The sequence below is a fragment of the Dermacentor variabilis genome, chromosome 8 (assembly GCF_050947875.1).
Source record: "Dermacentor variabilis isolate Ectoservices chromosome 8, ASM5094787v1, whole genome shotgun sequence".
NCBI lineage: Eukaryota > Metazoa > Arthropoda > Arachnida > Ixodida > Ixodidae > Dermacentor > Dermacentor variabilis.
The window spans coordinates 107,066,712-107,082,492 of record NC_134575.1 but is presented as its reverse complement, the minus strand read 5'-3'; the positions used below and the strand labels follow the sequence as shown (position 1 = coordinate 107,082,492).

Genomic DNA, 15,781 nt, shown 5'->3' with positions numbered 1-15,781 from the left:
CATTATACGCTAGATAGCTAGCCGAAGTCAGATATAAATCCAAGCCATTTGTTGTGTACTCGCATGGAGGATTCCTTCCTCCATATGTACTCGCTTCGCTTCAGATCGAGCCATGCATGGAAGAATGTGCGTTAGGGGAAACGGCTTTCTTGAGTTAGCTTTGCCTCTCTACAGCAGTGTTATGCGGTGTAGCATAATGAGAGTAGAAAAGAGGTCACTGTGACGGGGCGTACTACGTGCACACCAACGCTCTTAAATTCGTTGGTGCACACCGTACAAGCACCGAGCCGTCTAATAAATGTGCGAGTAGCCATTCAGAACTGTTTCTGTCGCTGCTGTGCCCCCCTTTAATAATAGTCGCGTTGGTCTCGGCATCTTTTATTTTTTTCGGGTTGGCAGAGTGGGTGCTTGTGCGACATTTTTGTATGTGTCCGACCGGACTCTTTACCGGCTTTGTGTTTTTTTTTTTTTTCTGCGCGTCTCATCGTTGCTCCATCGCAGGTTCGATCCTGGCTGCGGTTGCCGCATTTCGATGCCGGATGAACGCAATAACGTTTTTGTACCCTGCATGGGTACGCGTTAAAAAAAATATTTACAAAAATCTTCTCAGGCGGTTAAGATTGATCCGGAGTCCCCCCACTACGGTGTACCGCGTAAGCCGCTGTACAGTATCGGGTCGCTAAACTCTGCATTTCATTTTTTCTTTTTTTTTTTGCTTCTTTCTTCCTTTTATTTTTCGATAATTGCACGTTTCATTAACCGCACGAATGGCTCGAAGCGATGCGTAGTTTTCACCGTGCAAGATAAACATAGGAGACCTCCTCTGCGATGGGAAGGCCAACGTTTCAGATGCGGAAAAAGAAGGGGGGAAAAAAAAAAACGAAGAAGCTGTTCCTTTGTGCGAGTTTTCGTGGCTTCACTCACTGGCACTCGCTGATGTACCTGAAAGAAAAGACATAAGTGGCGCAAGTTTACCACCGGTGACCTTGACGCACAAGGGAAAAAAAAAAAGAAAAAAAAGAACAAGCACGGAGACTCAGCTCACGTGCGGTGTCGTCCCGTCCGCGGAAGTCTCTCTCTCTCTCTCTCTCTCTCTCTCTCTCTCTCTCTCTCTCTCTCTCTCTCTCTCTTTGTTTTTTTTCCTTCTTTCTTTAGAAACCAGAGTGTACTATTATATAGCGAAAACGAGCATGGGAGAGGCGCCAGCAGCGGAGGCACTTGCAAGTGTCCGCATTGATCACGTGGGCATTGCCTGGCCTGCTAGCTCAGTCGGTTAGAGCGTCGTGCTAATAACGCGAAGGTCGTAGGTTCGATCCCTGCGCAGGCCAACTTTTTTTCATTTCTTTTTTATTTCTTTTTCTTTACAAAACTGTTCGCATAAAGGAGCTTTTTCCGTGTAAATCCGGAAAACAGAACGGAAAACTTAATTGTCCGCGAACTTGAACTGAAAGTGCCGCTTTTTTTCTCCCTTCATGCTGTCATATAAAAAAAAAGGATGTGCCAACTCGCCCGGCAACATGCTGCGCTAGTATTAAACCTGAACATGTGTAGAAATAATAATAATAATCGTAGTAGTAGTAGTAGTATACAGTAATCCGCTGTGTCACGCTGGCACGGACCCAGCTTGGACGATGCCGCGAATTATATAGCATTGGAGAAATTAGAGCACACTTAAATGGTAAATTAATTAGAGCGCAAGTTGAAACAGGTAGGTCGGAATCGAAACGAAAAGGAAACGGAAATTTGAACTCGCAATGCGAGTGAAGATATAACGTCGAGCATTAATAATAATAATAATAATAATAATAATAATAATAATAATAATAATAATAATAATAATGAAAGGAATCGTGGAATAAGTTCGTTCGAGAAAAGCATAATGCCGCCTCAACTTATCGGCGTCCGCATACGCCGTCGCAGCCGTGGGCGCAGAGATCTCGCGCTATCCGAGCAGCGGCCGCCTTCGGCGCCTGGCGGTTGCTTCACCGCATTCTGCGTCAAAACGAAGCGCTTCGGCGTCGGGAACAGCGGCGGCCGCAGCGTATTCCGTCCACGCCCCGCCGTGCGTATGCAGGCGCATTGTTTTGACGTCGAACGTGCGCACAATCTACGTGCGCTTCTCTGTAAGCTCGATTTCTGGGACGTTCGCTGGAAGGCCGGCGTCTGTCGTCGGTCGGTGGTGTCATCCTTGATCCCGAGATGTGAAAAACCGTGCTTTCCGAGTCCGTTCTTATTACGTACACATTTACGTTACGAACCCGGAAATATTTTTTTTTCGGGGGGGGGGGGCGGTGAGGGGGGGATGAGGTGCGGGCCTTGCAGGTGTAAATGCGGTGGTACTTTGAAGTCCGTGACGTCACGCTGGAATACTTTGTCGGTCTAAGCTGATTTAATAGTATTCAAGAATTTTTGTGTGAACTTGATCGCGGTATTGGAAAGGCACTTCGCGGGGGACTTTGGTCATCTGTGAAGACGCAACTTTCGGAGACCTGAAATGGCGAGATTTTTTGTTCAAAACAAAAAAACAAAAAATAAAAACTGGCGGCAACATTTATGCGCTTGAACGGCATTCTCGCTGTTTTGCGCCCGTCTGACTTTGTATCCGAGCGGAATGAATTTGTGTAACGTATAATTTCTTACTCGTTAATTCTGAAAATTGATAAAAGCAACACTGGGTATGACCAAGCTGAGGGACGTTATAGCGGGTCGGCCTGCGAGCGAATGCCAGTCCAAATCAAAGTTAACGCTCACTTAGGTACTCTTACGGGATTTGAATGCGAAAGCATGAGGACTTGTCTATATAATCGTCTTAAATTGTACCAACCTTAATACGCCTAAATCCAGCTCATTTTACCGCTTCAGAGAGTGGGCCCAGGTAGGGTTTTTTTTTTTTTTTTTTCCCCTTTACCATTGCGGGTCACGGCGTCCGTCCGATGCCGTGGCTTTTCGCCGGGGCATTCGGCAGTGCGAACCGCGGCGGGTCCGGCGCTTTGGTACCGTCGGGTGATAACGCCGGATTTTCCGCTTCGTCGGTCCATATAATTCTGTCGCATTACAAACTACGCAAACGGGTCTCTGGGAAAGCCTCCCGTCGATATAGCCCTCTCGCCGGCATATATTAGAGAGTTTTAGTGTAGCGTAAAGCAGCAAACGCAAAGAGTTAGCGTTAGCGTTGCGTGCACCACACTGCGCATGCGCTGTACGTAAACGCTGCTGGAGCTCTTACGTACGTACGCTATTCGCCCGCATTGCGAAAGCCGCTAAATACCGCGCCTAAATCGCGCGACTGCGTGCATGCCAAAGTCTTTTGGCGTGATCGCCTCGTGCCCCCCCCCCCTCCTTTTTTTTTTTTTCATTTTTCTTTCTTCTCTCATACTATAAGCGCTGGATCTTTCCGAGCTAGCGCTCCTTTGCGTGTCCGCGTCTTATTTTGGAAATATGCGCAGAGGACAGGGCTTCACGCAGGGGCTCGCAGTCACCCCGGTTTGGCCAATCCGGGGTGACTGATTCATTCGTGACAAGCGCCAGTACTGTCGTGTGTGTTCCTTTCGTCTCCGTCTTTAGCGCGTTTTTACGAAAACTGTCACGATTCGTTAACCACCGCAAGGAGTCACGTGGTCGGCACAATCTGGCGAGCGTCTGCACGGACACATCCCCGCTTCCCTCTCAAGGCAAGGAACGACAGATTGAGCTCCAATGCTACGAAAGCTAGCGACGCGTTAAGGGAGCCCTAAACCACTTCCGACATTTTTTTTTTCTTCACATTTCAAGAAACGCGCATCGGGTAGAAAATGCATCGGGTGAGAATGGTACGCATAGAGGGAACACCACAAGTGCAGAGAAAGAGAAAGAAACGTTTATTGTACGAAACAGTGTCCCGAGCGAGGACGGGGATCACCCTAAGGTGGGAAGGCTCCTTAGTCCAGAAACCCTCTGGCTTCGACTGCCCTCTTGGCCCTGGCGACGAGTTGTCGTTGGTCTTCCAGGTCCCCGAGGGTTAGCTTGGCCTCCCACGTTTCGAATAGGTCGTTTGATTCTATTGCTCGTTTTGCGTGCGTCTCTAGTTGCATTTCGCTGCCTTCCTGCCACGGGCATTCCAGGAACAAGTGTGCCAGAGTGTCGGGTACGTTGCAGAGTGCGCAGAGGTATCCGTAGAGCGTCGGGTAGTGGCGATGCATTATCATTCCGTGTGTGTACGTATTACTTTGCAGGCGTCTGAGGATCAGGCTTTCTTCTCTGTCGAGTTTAGGGTGCGGTGGAGGGTACACTCGACGCTCGAGCCTGTAATGTTGCAATATGGCCGAATAGTTGGTGGGTACGGCCTCCGTCTCTTCTGTCGCGGGTCCGAGAGCGCGTGGGGAGAGGGGAGCCCGGCTGACGTGCTCGCGGGCAGCGGCGTGGGCCGCTTCGTTCCCCTGTAGTCCCTCGTGTCCGGGAACCCACGTTACGGAGGTGTACGGGAGCGGATTGCCTCGTCGTTTTAGTATCTTGAGTGCATCGGCCGAGATGCGGCCCCTCAAGAAGTTTCTGCAGGCGGCCTGAGAGTCAGTGAATATAACCACTGAGTCTGTGCATGTAGTGGTGGCGAGGGCGATGGCCGCTTCTTCAGCCGTTTCCGGGTTGCGTGCCTTGACGGTTGCCGATGCTAGCTCGGAGCCTTGGTAGTCTACCACGCTGAGAGCGTACGCGTTTCGATGCGGATACTTGGCCGCGTCGGTGTAGCGGGCATTCGGGTCATGCTTGAAACTTCGTTGGATGGCGTTGGCTCTAGCCTGTCTTCTACTCTTGTGATATATGGGATGCATGTTGCGCGGGACACGTGCGATGCAAATGCACTCTCGAACGTCCGGTGGTATTCGCTCTTTCTTGTCCGTGTCTGCGACATACGTCTCACTGTAGTTCAGGTGTCGCAGTACTGATCTCCCTGTGGGCGTGAGCTTGAGTCGTTCTAGCTGGCTGTTCTTGTGCGCTTCGGCGAGCTCTTGCCACGTGTTGTGGACGCCCATCTTAAGGAGACGTGATGTAGAGGCCATGGCGGGTAGTCCCAGGGCGACTTTGATTGCCTTCCTTATCATGATGTTGAGCTTTTCTATTTCACCGTTCTTTAAAGCCAGGTACGGCGTGCCGTATGTGATGCGGCTGGTGAGCAGTGCTTGTATTATGCTTAGAGTGTCTTGCTCCTTGAGCCCGCTTCTTTGGTTTGAGATCCTCTTGACAAGGTGCGTGAGTTGCGAAAGGGTGCGTTCTAGTCTCGGTAGGCTTGCAGCTCCCGATCCGTCTTTGTGGATGTGGAGTCCAAGTATTCGTATGGTGTCGACTTTCGGGATTGTTGTCCCGTTGAGTGTGATGGTAGGGTCGGGCTCTTCGTAGTTGGGTGGTCGGCCTCTCGTTCTTGCTTTCAGGACGAGGTGCTCAGACTTCTCTGGGGCGCAGCGGAGACCGCAGTCGCGGAGATAGCTTTCGATGGTGTCGACGGCTTCTTGTAAGCTACTTTCTTGCCTTCCAACGTTCGTAGCTCTGGTCCAGAGCGTGACGTCATCAGCATACATCGCGTGACGCAGATCTGGTATGGTCTCGAGGAGTGGGGGTAGCTTGATCATAGCTACGTTAAAGAGTAGCGGTGAAATGACCGACCCCTGCGGGGTGCCTCTGTTTGGAAGTAGGAAGCTTTCACTGCGGATGTTGCAGATTCCGACTGTTGCCGTGCGGTCCATCAGAAAGTTTCTGACGTATGCGTAGGTCCTAGCGCCGCAGCCGGTGTCTTCGAGATTGGTGAGGATCGCGTCGTGGCTAACGTTATCAAAGGCTCCCTTGACGTCTACTGCCACTATGGAGTATTTGCTTCGATTGTTTAAGTGATCTAGAAGGCCTTCCTTTAGTTGTAAGAGAACGTCCTGCGTTGAGAGGTGCTGCCTGAAGCCGAACATGGTGTCTGGTAGGTGACCGTTGTCTTCCAGGTACTGGGTAATGCGATCGTGAACCAAATGTTCGAAAAGCTTTCCCGCGCACGAGGTGAGGGAAATTGGGCGTAGGTTCTCCAAGCTGAGAGGTTTGTTGGGCTTGGGGATCATGGTAATGTCCGAGTGTTTCCACACAGCAGGCAGTTCTCCTTTCTCCCAGCACTCATTGTAGTAACGGAGGAGAGCCTCGGTGGCCTGCGGCGGTAGGTTGCGTAGGTGTTTGTTAATGATCCGGTCTTTACCAGGGCTAGTATTTCTAGTCAGCTTGGATAGGGCTACGTGGATTTCGGCCTGCGTGAAGGGTCGGTCGAGTTCTGTATTCGGTTTTCCAGAGTATTCTTTGCTGCGAGTTGACGCGGTAGAGGGTGCGTCTCCGCATAGTTTCTTTTGTAGTTCTCGCAGGAGGTGTTCTTCTGATCCGGCGTGGTTGTGGATAAGACTATGAAGATGTTGCTTCTGTTTCGTTTTGGTGGGTTCAGTGGCCAGGAGTGCGCGTAGGAGGTGCCAGGTCCTCTTCGTGCTCAGAGTCCCCTGTAGCTTGTCACAGAAAGCGTGCCAGTTCTGCCTGGCGAGGTGGTCCGCATAGTCTTGAGCCTGCTTGGTCAGGAGAGCAATACGTGTTTTTAGCTTTCTGTTAAGCTTTTGTCGCTTGCATCTCTTCAGGAGGCCACGTCTTGCCTCCCAGAGATGGAGGAGGTGCGTGTCGACCGCGGGTGTATCGGCATCGAGTTGTATGATCTTGGTGTAACGTTCTGCTGTGTCTAATACATTTTTGAGCCACTTGTCAATGTCAGTTATGCTTGCTCCGGAATCTAGCTTGTCCCTAAAGGATTTCCATTCAGTTAACCGTGCAGTTCCGGTCTTGTTCTGTTTACGGGTGTGTGCTACATCTAATTGGAGGATATGGTGATCGCTACCTAAGGTTTCCTGGAGTCGACTCCACTATGCCCAGGGGACGTCAGCAGTAAAGGTTAGATCGGGGTTGGTGTCCCTCGAGACGCTGTTTCCAATTCTTGTGGTCTGGAGAGGATCATTCCAGAGGGTGAGTCTGTGTTGCTGGGCAGCATCATGCACTCTAGCACCCTTCTTTGTGGTGGTATGATAGCCCCATGCCGTGTGCGAGGCGTTGAAGTCTCCCACTATGACGAGTTGGTGTCCATTCGTGGATTTCCTGATTTTTCGCACAAAGTGATCGAAGTCCGGTAGCTGGTCGCGAGGCGGGCTGTACACGCTGGCCACGAATAGGCTTTTCTGCGTCTTTCGTTCCGGTAAAACCTCGATTAAGGTGTGTTCGGTCTGGGTGTCCTCTACGTCATGTTTTTGGGCTGTGAAAGTTTTCTTCACCAGTATGGCAGTTCGTCGGGTTTGTGCATATGTGGCGTATCCTTGCAGTCGGACGTTCTGCGTGTTGGTTTCCTGTAGTGCTATGACGTCGGGTTGATTCAGCTTGACGAATTCTTGTAGATTGGCATGTCGAGGGCGGTATGATCGACAGTTCCATTGCCATATCATCATCATCATCATCAGCCTAGTTACGCCCACTGCAGGGCAAAGGCCTCTCCCATACTTCTCCAACAACCCCGGTCATGTACTAATTGTGGCCATGCCGTCCCTGCAAACTTCTTAATCTCATCCGCCCACCTAACTTTCTGCCGCCCCCTGCTACGCTTCCCTTCCCTTGGGATCCAGTCCGTAACCCTTAATGACCATCGGTTATCTTCCCTCCTCATTACATGTCCTGCCCATGCCCATTTCTTTTTCTTGATTTCAACTAAGATGTCATCAACTCGCGTTTGTTCCCTCACCCAATCTGCTCTTTTCTTATCCCTTAACGTTACACCTATCATTCTCCTTTCCATAGCTCGTTCTGTCGTCCTCAATTTGAGTAGAACCCTTTTCGTAAGCCTCCAGGTTTCTGCCCCGTAGGTGAGTACTGGTAAGACACAGCTATTATATACTTTTCTCTTGAGGGATAACGGCAACCTGCTGTTCATGATTTGGGAATGCCTGCCAAACGCACTCCAGCCCATTCTTATTCTTCTGATTATTTCCGTCTCATGATCCGGATCCGCCGTCACTACCTGCCCTAAGTAGATGTATTCCCTTACGACTTCCAGTGCCTCGCTGCCTATTGTAAATTGCTGTTCTCTCCCGAGACTGTTAAGCATTACTTTAGTTTTCTGCATATTAATTTTTAGACCCACTCTTCTGCTTTGCCTCTCCAGGTCAGTGAGCATGCATTGCAATTGGTCCCCTGAGTTGCTAAGCAAGGCAATATCATCAGCGAATCGCAAGTTACTAAGGTATTCTCCATTAACTTTTATCCCCAATTCTTCCCAATCCAGGTCTCTGAATACCTCCTGTAAACACGCTGTGAATAGCATTGGAGATATCGTATCTCCCTGCCTGACGCCTTTCTTTATTGGGATTTTGTTGCTTGCTTTATGGAGGACTACGGTGGCTGTGGAGCCGCTATAGATATCTTCCAGTATTTTTACATATGGATCATCTACACCCTGATTCCGTAATGCCTCCATGACTGCTGAGGTTTCGACTGAATCAAACGCTTTCTCGTAATCAATGAAAGCTATATATAAGGGTTGGTTATATTCTGCACATTTCTCTATCACTTGATTGATAGTGTGAATATGGTCTATTGTTGAGTAGCCTTTACGGAATCCTGCCTGGTCCTTTGGTTGACAGAAGTCTAAGGTGTTCCTGATTCTATTTGCAATTACCTTAGTAAATACTTTGTAGGCAACGGACAGTAAGCTGATTGGTGTATAATTTTTCAAGTCTTTGGCGTCCCCTTTCTTATGGATTAGGATTATGTTAGCGTTCTTCCAAGATTCCGGTACGCTCGAGGTCATGAGGCATTGCGTATACAGGGTGGCCAGTTTCTCTAGAACAATCTGTCCACCATCCTTCAACAAATCTGCTGTTACCTGATCCTCCCCAGCTGCCTTCCCCCTTTGCATATCTCCTAAGGCTTTCTTTACTTCTTCCGGCGTGACCTTCGGGATTTCGAATTCCTCTAGACTATTTTCTCTTCCATTATCGTCGTGGGTGCCACTGGTACTGTATAAATCTCTATAGAACTCCTCAGCCACTTGAACTATCTCATCCATATTAGTAATGATATTGCCGGCTTTGTCTCTTAACGCATACATCTGATTCTTGCCAATTCCTAGTTTCTTCTTCACTGTTTTTAGGCTTCCTCCGCTCCTGAGAGCATGTTCAATTCTATCCATATTATACTTCCTTATGTCAGCTGTCTTACGCTTGTTGATTAACTTCGAAAGTTCTGCCAGTTCTATTCTAGCTGTAGGGTTAGATGCTTCATACATTGGCGTTTCTTGATCAGATCTTTCGTCTCCTGCGATAGTTTGCTGGTATCCTGCCTAACGGAGTTACCACCGACTTCCATTGCACACTCCTTAATGATGCCCACAAGATTGTCGTTCATTGCTTCAACACTAAGGTCCTCTTCCTGAGTTAAAGCTGAATACCTGTTCTGTAGCTTGATCTGGAATTCCTCTATTTTCCCTCTTACCGCTAACTCATTGATCGGCTTCTTATGTACCAGTTTCTTCCGTTCCCTCCTCAGGTCTAGGCTAATTCGAGTTCTTACCATCCTGTGGTCACTGCAGCGCACCTTGCCGAGCACGTCCACATCTTGTATGATGCCAGGGTTAGCGCAGAGTATGAAGTCTATTTCATTTCTAGTCTCGCCGTTCGGGCTCCTCCATGTCCACTTTCGGCTATCCCGCTTGCGGAAGAAGGTATTCATTATCCTCATATTATTCTTTTCCGCAAACTCTACTAATAACTCTCCCCTGCTATTCCTAGTGCCTATGCCATATTCCCCCACTGCCTTGTCTCCAGCCTGCTTCTTGCCTACCTTGGCATTAAAGTCGCCCATTAGTATAGTGTATTTAGTTTTCACTCTCCCCACCGCCGATTCCACGTCTTCATAGAAGCTTTCGACTTCCTGGTCATCATGACTGGATGTAGGGGCGTAGACCTGTACAATCTTCATTTTGTACCTCTTATTAAGTTTCACAACAAGACCTGCCACCCTCTCGTTAATGCTATAGAATTCCTGTATGTTACCAGCTATATTCTTATTAATCAGGAATCCGACTCCTAGTTCTCTTCTATCCGCTAAGCCCCGGTAGCACAGGACGTGCCCGCTATTTAGCACTGTATATGCTTCTTTCGGCCTCCTAACTTCACTGAGCCCTATTATATCCCATTTACTTCCCTCTAATTCCTCCAATAGCACTGCTAGACTCGCCTCACTAGATAACGTTCTAGCGTTAAACGTTGCCAGGTTCATATTCCAATGGCGGCCTGTCCGGACGCATTGCCATATGCGTATAGTTGAATGCTGGTTCTTTGCCTTGTGGTTAGGGGTCGCCATCGTCGTAAGATTCGAATTCGCGTCGGCGATCGCGAGTGGGCGAGACCGAGTGAGAGTCGCTGTGGCTGTTCGCCCGTGCCTTCTTCCGAGTCGTGGGGCGCGAATTTTCGAGCTGTGCTTTAGTGATGTAGTTGTTCTTTACATGCGCGATAAAATTGCTGAGCTGTGGTGCGATCCCATCTATTTTGGCGTTTAACGTGGCGATCTTGTTTTCGAAGGTAGCGGCTGTTTTTTTGACAGCTGATTGGACAACTTTTTCCATTGTGGCGTGAATGTTCTTCATAAAGGCTTCTTGAAATATCAGGCACCTTGCATCTACTATGGCTTCAACGTCGGCCTTGGTCAACGTCGTTCCCGACTGTCTGTTTATGTTTTCGAGCTCCTGGCATTTTTGATGCAGCTTGTCTGTGAGTTCTTGTTGCTCTTTGCATTTTTGAAGCAGTTTGTCGGTGAGCTCTTGCTGTTTCTGTTGACTGCGGAGTAGCTTGTCTATGAGGTCTTGCTGGCTTTGTAATTGGCTGTGCTGATTCTGCAGTTTGCTCTGTTGGTTCTGCTGCTTGTTTGCTGGGACCCGAATGACTGCCGCTTCGGCCGATGCATCCAAGCTGCTCGTACCAGCCGAGTCGCTCGAGCCGTTTACCGCTTCGGCGTAGCTCGCGCGTTTGACTGAGTGGGAGCGAGAGCGGGAACGTGAGCGCGAAGCACTTCGCAGTATTGGCTTGGAGCTGCTGCGCCTGGGCGAGCTGCCCGCACTGACACTGCTCGAACTGGTGGCCGAGGTGCCCAGCTCCGGGAACTCTTCACTGCTGGAGCTCCAGCGGTTGTCTCTTTCTTGTAGTCTGTTAAGGCGCTGTTGCCGTATATTGTAGCGTGGAGGGCTTGGCTTCAGTTTCTTCTTGCACTCTGTACTTGCAGTTTCGTGCGCTTCTCCGCAGAGCTTGCAGGTCGGTTTGCAGTCATGGTCTTGTGGTTGTCCAGTCTTGCCGCACTTGTAGCAAAAATCTGGGATGGGTTTCGGACAGACGTCTTGGCGGTGTCCCGTGTTGCCACAGGTGCGGCAGTACTGCACTGACTTGCGATATGGTCTGCAGCGGAAGTCTACGCTCTGGAAGATGATGTAGTAGGGAACGTGCGGTCCTTCGAAGAATACGATTGCCGCGGTCGACTGACCCATCATTCGGGCGTGAAGGACGGTGTATCGTGCCGGTGCTCGGATTCCTGCCATAAGTTCTGCGGTGCTTGTTCCTGGTATGAGGCCATTGATGACGCCTCGGCATACGTCGTCAGGGGTTCGTATGTTGCCTTTGACGTTGTGGTAAGTGCCTCCGAGCTGTATTCTGTTGATGCTGACCAGCATCTTGGCGTCTTCCTTGTCGGCCGTGCTTCATCATCTGTACTTGTACGCGTACTTTATCATTGAAGTCCTGCTGCGATAGTCCACTCGCTCTACCGATGGCGTGCATGACTGCGACGCCTGCTTGCGGGCGGTAGACGATCTTAAAGTCGTCAAGTGGCAGGGGCGGCATCCTGGGTCTGCGTTGTTGCTGTAAAGGTGCTGCATTGGGCGTTTGCTCATCGGTTGGTTTTTTTGCCGGCGTCTTTGAATTCGAGGTGTCCTTCTTTGCTTTCTTGTTTCTTGTGATCCAGGTGCTTTCCGCTTCGATTGTTCGGCCGCTTTCTGCATCATAGTTCCAGGTACCTTCCCCGGTGTTTTCTTCCGTCCGGTCTGTTTGCATTGCATTTGCTTCATCTTCTTTCTGGTTTGTCATTTCGCTTGCAGCAGCTGCTTCTCGGCTCATCGTAGGGGCTCTTCGCCGCGGCGTGGGCGAGCGCTCGTGTGCTCGTGCTCACGCGGCGCGTGGCGCGCGGCGCGAGGGTGTTTCTGCCGATGAGATCGCGGGAGCTGGTTCTGGCGTTAGGCTTAACCGGGTGGGTGGGCGGTCGTCGGGAATAACGCTTTATATCTTGAGATAAGGTGCACTCACCCGAAAGTGGCTAGTGTCCGCCGGTTACTCTGGTCTTGCCGGCTGCACCGGTGCAAAACTTGGGTTCGTCACTGGCCTTTTTCCGGGTTGAGAAGCACGAGAAGCGGGAGCCCATGTGAGACACTGCTGAACTCCACGGCCCCCTGGCGGGTTTTACCACAAGTGCAAAAAAAAAAAATCCCGTGCTCTTCCTCTTGTTTTTTCCGGGGCCTTCTTCGCGCTTCATGACTTCACCAGGGTACCCCCAATTCACGTCACTGGGGTAAAAAACTGTCGATTAGACGGTTGTACGCAAGTGCCAACATGAGTTGTGTTCTTACGCTGTCAGTCCCTGTCGATTTATTGTGCGATGTGATCAAATAGACATGACATTAGCCGACCGTGCACATTACCTCCGATCTCGAATGGAAGGGCACGTGATGTGCGCCACTGAACCTTTATGGAGGTTCCTTCACTCTTAATGTGATACCCTAATTCGTGAAAACGCTATGGATCACCAACTGGCCCGAACTCCCACTCTTGTGAACTTTTTGAACCTTCAATTTAATCATAGTCAGGCGGAGTGCGATATAGATGGTGTGTGTGTGTGTGAAAACATTTATTCGAATGAGGTCCGGAGGCTCGACTTCTTAAGTCAAGGCGGGCCGCTCCCACGTTGGCACTGTCAGGCCAAGCCTTTCAGCGACATCATGGGCCCTCTGGACGGCCCTTAGTTGGTCCTGAAATAATGGGCTTTGAATCCTTTTCTCCCACTTTGTCCATTCTTCAACGAGGTTGGGGAGAGTCGTGGGGCACCCCGCCAGCATATGTCTGATTCCAATGATGCCATTACAATCGTTGCAGTCCATCCTGATCTCCTTCTCTGGATATATTTTATTAATGGTGTACGGTGTGGGATACGTACCTGTTTGCAATAAGCGCAGTGAGACTGCCTGAGCCTTGTTCCGTTTTGAATGTGGCAATGGGAATTGTCTGCGTCCTAAATAGTAGTGTTTGGTAATGTCATTGTATGTGATTAAATGATCTCTAGATTCCCTGGCTTGATGGTGAACGGCTCGGTTGTGACTGTCACGGTTGGCAAGTCCTCGTGCCAAGTCATGAGCAACCTCATTGAGGTTTATCCGAGTCTCGTCCACTTTTCCCATATGCGCAGGAAACCATCGAATTTCAGTTCTCATAATCCCAATGTTTTCAAAAAGTTTCGCTGCAACACCAGCTACGTAGCCTTTATCAAAACACTTTATAGCGGATTTCGAATCACTGTAAATGCAGGCCCACTTATTACTCCTGGTGGCTAGAGCAATTGCCACTTGTTCCGCCACCATGGGGGTCCTTGGTAAAAATAGTGATAGCATCTTGCACCTTCCCTTGATAATTTGAGACAATGGCCGTATATACTTCTTTACCTTTCACCCAGGCTGCATCAACTACAGCTGCCAATTGGTTCTGCTGTTCTATTTCCTGCAAGAGTGCTTTAGCTCTTGCCTTTCTCCTTTCGACATTATATTCTGGATGCATGTTTCTGGGGAGAGGGTTGGTTCTCATCTTGTTCCTAACGTCAGTCCGTAATTCTACTTCAGCCTCTATTGGGCTCCTTGATGTATTCAGTTCTGCACCTATTGCCTGTAATATGTCCCTGCCAGCTCGTGATTTTGTCAATCTTTCGTGTTGCGCTAGCTGTTGAGCCTCAGCGATTTCTTCCATTGTGTTGTGCACCCCTAGACTCATGAGTTTGTCAGTTGCAGCTTTACTGGGTATCCCTAGGGCTACTTTAACGAGCTTCCTGAGCTTCCTGGCATCATTGTCATCACCAACAGCAGCCGAGGCGCCCCCGGCAACTCTCGCCATACCTTTTACTTTGTCAGCCCAAGTGGTTCCTGGCGTCTTCTTCTCGCCAGGTATTGAGTCCCTTTGCACGAAGCGCACCTGTGCTTCCCTTGACTTGGAGCGCCCGCTCTCCCTGGATATTGAACGATGCCTGGATCTGGTGCGACTCCTGGAGCGTGAGTGCTCCCTGTCCTCGGGGCGATGGTTGGGCGCCAGCTGTTGCGCTGCCGACTGCACTCTTGTTGACGACCGTGTCCTGTTGCGCTCTCTTCGACGAAGTCGTACGACGTAAGGGATTTGAAATCTTTGCTTACAAAACTTGTCGCCGGTAGGGTGATCGCCTTCACAAAACTTACACTTAGGTACACACACATGTTCATCTCCTGGGTTGCAAGTTCCACATCCCCTGCACTGAACGAATCAGGTGTTGGACACACATCAGAGCGGTGCCCGACCCTTCCGCAAGTGAAGCAGACGTCGAATTGCTTCCTGTAGAGGTAGCATCTCACTAGTGTGGATGCTACCATACCTGACAAAATTGGGCACTTTCAGTCCATCGAAAAGTACGATGACCGATCCCTACGTCTTGATGCGCTTGGCAGCCAGCGCAAGCGGGTTCAAGTCATGCACGATGTTTCTTGTTATTATAGCCTGCGAGTCTCTGATATCCACTCTTCGGATGACGCCTTTGCATGTGGCATGTGGTGCCGCTTCGTATGCATTTGCCTCGTATTCCGCTTCCATAATCTTGAAAGACTTGATTCTAACGTACTTCGCAGCATGTTCGGGCTTAGGTGTGCTGACTACGATGATATTTTGAATGAAGTTCGGGCAGACAACATCTTCACGGGGCTCCCCTTCCGTTAGGCCGGACGCCTCGATGACTGCGGAACCAATCGTGGTGGTGCTCACCTTGTTCAAATTGAGCCCTCCTCGAGGTCGTATAATGATCTTTCTGTGCTCCTCGGGCAGTTGAGGCATCCTCGAAGCTTTGATAACAGGATTCTTGACCATTCCACCGACGGCGGTTCCCTTGACTCCATGCTCTCGCTGATTACGTGACAATGTGCTGTCCTCATCCACAGCCTTTGTGCTAGCTCGTGATCTTCGGCCAGCCACTACTTGCCAGCCGTAGTCGTCCTGACCATTGTTTCCTTCATTTCCAGTAAAATCTTCATCCTCCATGTTTGTATCCGCCATGGCTGCGGTCAGTTAGGCTTACTAGGCCCAGCAAAGGCCCTACTCCTCACTAAGGAGCAGAAAACGTTCCGTAAAATTGCGAAAAAACAAGCCCCACCTCGAATCTTGGTGTCAGTAGATTCGCCGTCGCTTCGCGGATCCAGTGGTGTGCTTGTTTTCGTTGCACTCTCAAAACTGACGAGCGGAGCATGGAAAAAGAAACGGAGCCGATGCTTCCACATCCACTGCTCGGCGCTTCTTCTTCTTCCCCCATAGATGGTGTCTACAATGTTTTAGAAAAGATCTAGTACACTGTATTAGGACGGATGGGTGTGAATGGGGGTGGGTGGGTGGATGGACAGAATTAAGGGGGGGGGGGGTACATGGACGGCAGCTGGGTAGGTACA

The 15,781-nt window shown here is 49.9% G+C and overlaps 1 protein-coding gene and 1 non-coding gene across 3 annotated transcripts in view; both read left to right on the top strand.

The window, feature by feature from the left end:
* The window catches only part of Agps (alkyldihydroxyacetonephosphate synthase), a 161,979-nt gene that overhangs the window by 11,271 nt on the left and 134,927 nt on the right, over nucleotides 1-15,781 (top strand). The window lies entirely within an intron of this gene.
* Nucleotides 1,255-1,328, top strand: TRNAI-AAU (transfer RNA isoleucine (anticodon AAU)). The gene has a single exon. It is a non-coding gene; the product is annotated as a tRNA-Ile (tRNA).